Raw genomic sequence first — 7,435 nt, forward strand, 5'->3', positions numbered from 1 at the left:
AATCAGAAATGTTTCTCGAGCAGCAGATCAGCATATTATACTGATTTCTGAAGATCATGTGACACTGAAGACTGGAGGAATGATGCTGAAAATACAGCTGCACATCACAGAAATACATTACAGTTTAAAATAGTTGCACAGAAAACAGTTATTTTAAATTGCAATAATATTTCACAATATAACTGTTTTACTGCATTTTTCATCAAATAAATGCAGCCTTAATGAGCATACAAAAATAAAAACATCTAACTTTTAAATGGTACTGTAAAAGTTTGATTACACATTATATATAATATTTATTATTATTATTATTATTATTTATTATTGTTGTTGTTATTAAACTGTACCTAATTTAATAATATTATTAGGCTATACATTAACTGGTTAGGGCTATTTATACATTTATTGTTGCATTTCCCCTTTCAATTTGTGTATCGCTTTACCTAATTAACGTTCTGTATAATTATTATTAATAGCCTATGCTACCATATGTTTTGCAAATAGCCTACTGTAAATGCCTGACATTTATGCCTAAAAAGTTTTGACTTTATGTTTGTATTTACGCCCGTGTGTGGCGATAAATGAGCGCGTTGTGTTTTCGTTTACAAATGTATAATTATAGTCTATTAATTAGCCGAAATAAAATGAAATATATGTTAAATTCAACCTTTAAACTGCACTTCTAGTAAAAATTCCAGTCATACAGCATAATCAAAGCTTTATTGACATGTCAAGCATTTACAGTAGGGTATTATTTACAAAACTATTCAGAACGTTAGGAGATCAAAATGAAGGGTGTAGCGTCTGGACCACCCAAACCCACAATATATATTTTGTTAGCTAGATTTAACAAATACTCTGTAACACCCCACGAACAGGCCCCTGGTTTCATGGTATCCTGGACACCCGATACATTTAAAACCTTGTGGAATGTGAGCTGAGACTCTCAGCTGCATTTCACAGAAGCAAGAGGCACAAAGGCAGAGTAGGCACTTTCCTACTAATTAATTCATAGGAAAACCTTTCTTTGAATGAACACACATATTCTTCAGGCCATTGTGTATATTATTGCTGTTTTGTATTAATCTGTTGTATTATAGACTATTTTATTCATGCTTACGATAAACCACTCATTCATATAACCTTGCATATACCGTGTTTAGTATCTATGAATTCGCCTTCTGATGATCTAAACAAGAGTGTATATTATATGTTGGTACATAGGCAATATGGGAAATAAATCAAATAGCCTATAACATCGAATATAAAAATATAACCATTAATAATAGTAATAATAATAATAATATAAAATATCAGTTAATGGACTTACAAAACTGTGGGATGGATAAATTTTTTTTTTTTTTGTAGGCCTATTTTATTTTATGTAGCCTACTTTATGTATGCTATGGAACCCCTAAAGGAACATGTTGGTGGGAAAAATACGGAGTGGAAGGAAATGCATTTTCAAATCTTTTGCGTTCTCTCACAAAACCAGTTGAGTTCGGAATACTTCCTGTTTACTTTACAGCTTGCAGTGGTTCATACAGCTCCGTACGTTCACAATGGAGCGGTTCATAGAGTTTTATTTTGAACTTGGACTCAAGTAAAGAAATAGGCCTACAGTCGTTCAAGGGACGGCTTTGAGACATTCTGAAATGCTTAATGTGTCTTAATGTATTAAAACAGTGAACGTGGTGGACCAAATTACTATTTATACTAATAACACTATTAATATTAGTAACCATATTAATAATTTTACTATTAATAATAAAATATTATTTACAAACAAGCAGAATAGCCCAGAATAGGAATGCAACGCGCTAATGCACATTAAGCTTTTTCTCCCCCATACCGTTATGGACAAATGGAGAAAACACTAAAAAGGCTAATGCACGAAGACGGTAATATAAAAAGACCAAATGTGGTATACAGTTTATTAATAAAATAGCTTATATTACGCACAGGAAAGCAGAGGACCCAGAATGAACGGAACGCGCAAAGTTTCATGTGTTTTCTTCCCCATAGGAAAAAAAACATTATAAAGAAAACTCTTAAAGGCACAATATGTAAGATTTTTTTTATTAAAATATCCAAAAAACACTAGAACAGTGTTATATATTTTGCTGCCACATTCCACACTCAGTCACTGCGTTATCAAACTACGCCTTTGTCTCTTTGTTTATTTTGAATAAGCGTCCTCTAGTGGCGAAAATTACATATTGTGCCTTTAACGTGGCTTAATGGATTAGCGCGTTGCTTGCCTGTAGCAGGCACATGCACACATAGACAAAGGGGGCTTGAGCACCTGCCCTTTTTCTTCCTCCAGAGAAAGTGCCCTTTTTTCTGGGGAGTTTATTTTTTTAAAGGGGTCATATGATGCTTTTTTAAAGATCATTATTTTGTGTATTTGGTGTAACAGAATATGTTGACATGCTTTAATGTTCAAAAAACACATTATTTTTCAAATACTGTACATTATTGTAGGTCCTCAATGCCCCGCCTCTCTCAAACGCTTCGTTTTCTACAAAGTCCCTCCTTCCGACAAGCGCAGTCTGCTCTGATTGGCCAGCTGACCCAGTGCATTGCAAAGAGAAAGGAAAACTTGAAATCGCATCATATGACCCCTTTAATAAATGAATATATGTATTATGTGTGCGTCAGTGCGTGTGTGTTTCGGTTTGCGCACAGCTTTCCCAAACAAATAAAAATATAAATAAAAATATCAGGTCGGGACGGAAAATGTTGAGACTCTGTCGAGTTCTGATGCCTTTCTCCCCTCAGCGTCTATGCGCGCGCAGCAAAGCAGTGTAGCGCACATTGATCGGCACATGCGCATCACAGACAGGCAGAGAGCCACAGAAGTGAAGCCCTCCCTCCCTTTCCAGTTGTGTTTGTCTTGGTGTGGAGGTGAGTGGTGAAGAACAAAAGACTAACTGTGCCTCGAATTTACAGCTAATTATCCAAAAGACAAAAGGCAAATATAGTTAATTTGTCTTGCTAACATCCATGAATCATGAGCTACCACGTAATGAAGTTTTTAGAATACATATTAGCTTGTTTTCAATCTACCAGTTAAAATTTACAACAAAAATTCGATCCGATTTTCGCATTGGTCTGAACAAAAAAAGGCAGACAGGCTGAATGAAAATATAACTCCACTGTCTGACAGCAGGTGGCGTGTATGGATGTATGGATCTGACACACGCATCCGATTTTCTCAGTTTACTTTCATTTAAAACTTTTTATTTTAACCAAAACGGGCATTTTGACTACTTTAATTGTATTGGCCTTTCAAGCTCCGTAAGATGAAAAGTGAACTCATTCTGTAATGGTGCGCTGTCTGAGAAGCGGCTGGGTGTGCGCTTTGGGTGCGTGCGCCTACAGAAAACAGCGCTCGAGTACCAAATTAGTTTGGTGCAATGGAACATGCAATTTAGCGCATTATGTTCATATTCTGGCTCATATTCTGATTGTCTGTTAATAGTATGCTTTATTAATGCTGAATTTGGTCCTCCACTATGGAGTTTCTTTTGTCGTTTTTATTCAAACATACTGTGTTTTTGAGAGTAAAACTAATTATTTTGTAATTTAAAAAATAAAAGATTGCAAAAAAAGTTTGCTTGCGACCACGCCCACTACACTTTCCCGCCACTGCCGCTGCCACAGCCAGTCTGACAGAGCGACCGAGGTCAGTAAGGGACAGGGATGTGCAGTAGGCCTATTTCAGATACATTTAAAATACGTATTTGAAATACAAAATACTATTTTGTATTTTAAAGCCTTTGGCAAAAATGAAATGTAATTTGTATTTAAATACATTTAAGATTAGTATTTTTGTATTTTCAAAATACATAAAATACTTTGTGCCACTCAACCTCTTTATCAGTGTGCTGATTTAGTTCAGACACCCCCTCCCCACAATCCCAACATTTATCATGTGAGCTGCAGCTGTACAACTCCATTCAGCACTGGGTGAGTGACTTTTCTGGAATAAGATAAGGTGAGGATGTCATGGTCAATTACACATGTTGATTAAAGTTAAAATAGTGCATCATTCAGATTTGCCTTCAATTAACATGAAAGATTAAAAGAGCCCTGACAAGGGGAAAATAGCATAATTCAGTTTTTTTAATCTGTTGTTGTTTTTTTATCAACTAGCTTGTCCAATGTGTTTAAACATTACTGCATGTTAGGGCTGGGTGATATGGCAATACATATCATGGCGATGATATAATGTGTGTATCGACTGAACTTTTTCTAAATGGTTTACATAGATAGGCCTGTTGGGATAAGCAAATATATCCATGCAGCTTTTAGTGAGCAGGAACATTCATTTAATTATTGGAATGTTGGAGTGGAAAAGGAAGCATGGATGAATGAATAATAGAATGTGATGCTTGGTGGGGTCATTCTTCAATTGGGGTGGCAAATGAGAGGCACAATTTGTAAAAATGCTTGTTTGTTTTTTTTCTAATAAAATGTATTGTTGTGCATTTAATTAGTTTAATATGCTATATCAATTAAAATAGAAGCATAAGAATATTTTGATTTTTAAATATTTAAATCAAACACTGGTGACACAGTCACTTATATCTATGGTGTTACCAATATTTGAAGTAACATTTTGGTTTGTTCTAAAATGAGCAAGGATATGCAACTTTAGGTAATAATTAATAAATAAATAAATTACTTTAAGGATTCAGTTTCATTGATCATTTAAATTTCAGTTTTTAAAATAAATGTTTAATTGTTCATTTTGGCCCCTATTTCTGCCAAAGAAGAATAGTTAATTTTTTTAATTTGGATATACATAAAAAAAGACAGGAAAAATGGCCAGTGGTACATTTATAGTCTTTATTCTAAAAGATTAAAACACTTTATAGTCTAAAAACATTCAATTATAAGAAATTTCAGATACATTTTGAAGTATTGTAACACCACAGACGTAATATAACACCACAGATTCATAGTTAGTGGTGTTACCAGGAAAGACAGTAACACCATAGACAGTAACACACCACAGACAAATCAGCCTAAATCCAGACTTTTCTAAAATGGAGGCTGTCATCACGGTTATTTCAAGATCAGGGGACATTTTGGAAATATTAATAAGTATGTATTTATCAAAATTTTGATTAAAATATGTCAGATCTGCAAGTTATCAACATAACACCACAGACACAAAATAAAGTGCGACACATGAAATTGTCAGAAATTTAGCTAACTTTAAGAAATTTAAAAAGAAAGAATGTACTCCCCATGCACCCCTCAGATCAACCAGCACCTGCAATGACCTTTACACACAGGAAGTAGTCCAAATAGAATTCCCCCTTTTCTTTCCATTGTTGTAACACCACAGACATGAATTTGGGGGGCACAAAGTTTCTTAAATATAACAAAATATGTATTTTTTAAAACAATTTAATAAAATTGTACATGTTAATTAAAATCTATATTCACAATATAGCCACTTTATTTGTGTTAAAAATTTTATATTGTTGCAATTACATTCCATGATACCTCTCTAAAAGGTATGGCGGGGACATGCATATTTTGTTACAAATGCAATCTCTAAAACTCAATTAAATATGTATTTTAAATCAAAAATGTAACTATTAACAGTGCACAAATTGTGTTTACCCTACAGAATACAATTATGCAAACATTTTATGGTTTATTGGTATTTAAAGTTTATTTCAACTGTTGTAAAGTAGAGGGACACCACTTGCAACCACAAATGGAGAATGACCCGGTGCTATTGCACTTATTATAAGTATATGTGCAAGTGTCCTCTCTACTTCTATGCCTCTCAATAGATTCAGTGGTTTGAGTTGGGTTAATACTCCTTGACAAGTTCTGTTGCTACTTTCTGATTAAGTTTCTGGCTACATTTAAAATCAAAACATATTGATCATTTAACAGTTGTTGTAATGCTAAAATGTTTGTTTTCAACTTCCAAATAGGTGTCTGATGATTGATAAATAAATATTTGATTGCTGAATATTGTACCCTAATTGAAGTAGCTGTTTAGTAGGATCATGATTTTGCATACCATTGCATGAATGACTGCCTGACATATACTATATTATTATATTTATGATTAACAATCAAATGATTAATTAGTTAGAAACTAGTTGCTATGAATACAGGTGTCATCAGTTGTCTTCTTATGAATGACTTGTTTGTCATTGAGTCAGTGTTGCTGAGGCAAAGTAGCCAAACACTGAGTAACTAAATTAGGATACAATTATGAGTCATTCGCAAACTGTTAAATATTAAACTGTTGGTTACTTTAAAACTAACCTTCATCTGGGAGATCACAGGGATATGTGAACATTGATCTGTTAACTGGTTGTATGTGTCAGATTTATTGCATGACTCGGGCAGAGAAAAGCTGTTGTTATCAAACATTGTTTACAGTAGTTTCTTTTGATACTTGGTGTGGCTGCTGTATTTTGTAGTTTATTTTGATACACTTTAAATTAAAGGTGCAATAGGTAATTGTCTTCAGAAACATTTTTTGTTATGTCGGTTGAAAGTCTCTTCACATCCTGATAGCAATCATTAAGTTAAGTGGTCTAAATGTATTTATCTGTATTTATATATTCTGTGGAAGGCGTTGGACCAAGAAATGTTCGTCCGAGCGTTTTAATTGGCTTCCCTACCTGCCTGTCAAGTATGTATTAGCATACCTCTGCGCACCAGGTTCGTGCAGACAGGATACGTCATCAGCGCGTTCACGCATGCTGTGCAGACAGAGCGAGAATGACAGACAAACATCAACAACCCGATCTTCCTTCCTTGAATTGTAGTATTTTTAAAGTTTTCTCACAGGTGAATGACACATGATGTAGCCCAGCGGTTCCCAATTCCAGTCCTCGCTCTGCATATTTTGCATGTCTCGCTTAGTTAACACACCCGATTCAGATAACCAGCTCCTTAGAAGAGAGCTACGTGCATGAACTGTGTTCCGATCGATATGATCCCTACACAGTGTTCATTGCTCCCTACTCCCTGAGCAGGGGAAATCCTTTTAAAGGGGTCATATGATGCGATTTCAAGTTTTACTTTCTCTTTGGAGTGTTACAAGCTCTTGGTGCATAAAGAAGATCTGTAAAGTTGCAAAGACTAAAGTCTCAAATCCAAAGAGATATTCTTTATAAAAGTTAAGAGTCAGCCACGCCTACCTAAAACGGCTCGTTCTAACACGCCCCCACATATCTACCTCACTATGTGGAAATATTAGCATAATGCTGCCCAAATGTGCACGCAAAGAAAGAAGGCGTGGTTTCAGGAACAGCAGTGTTGATGCAGCCATGTCAGGGAGACGCTGTGTGATTCAGTGCGAAAGCAAAAGCACTTTATTTGGCCTTCCGGAAGTAGATGCAATTAGGAATCATTGGTTAAGATTTATTTACAACAGAACAGCACAACC

The sequence above is a fragment of the Sinocyclocheilus grahami genome, unplaced genomic scaffold, assembly GCF_001515645.1.
Source record: "Sinocyclocheilus grahami isolate Dianchi unplaced genomic scaffold, SAMN03320097.WGS_v1.1 scaffold276.1, whole genome shotgun sequence".
Lineage (NCBI taxonomy): Eukaryota > Metazoa > Chordata > Actinopteri > Cypriniformes > Cyprinidae > Sinocyclocheilus > Sinocyclocheilus grahami.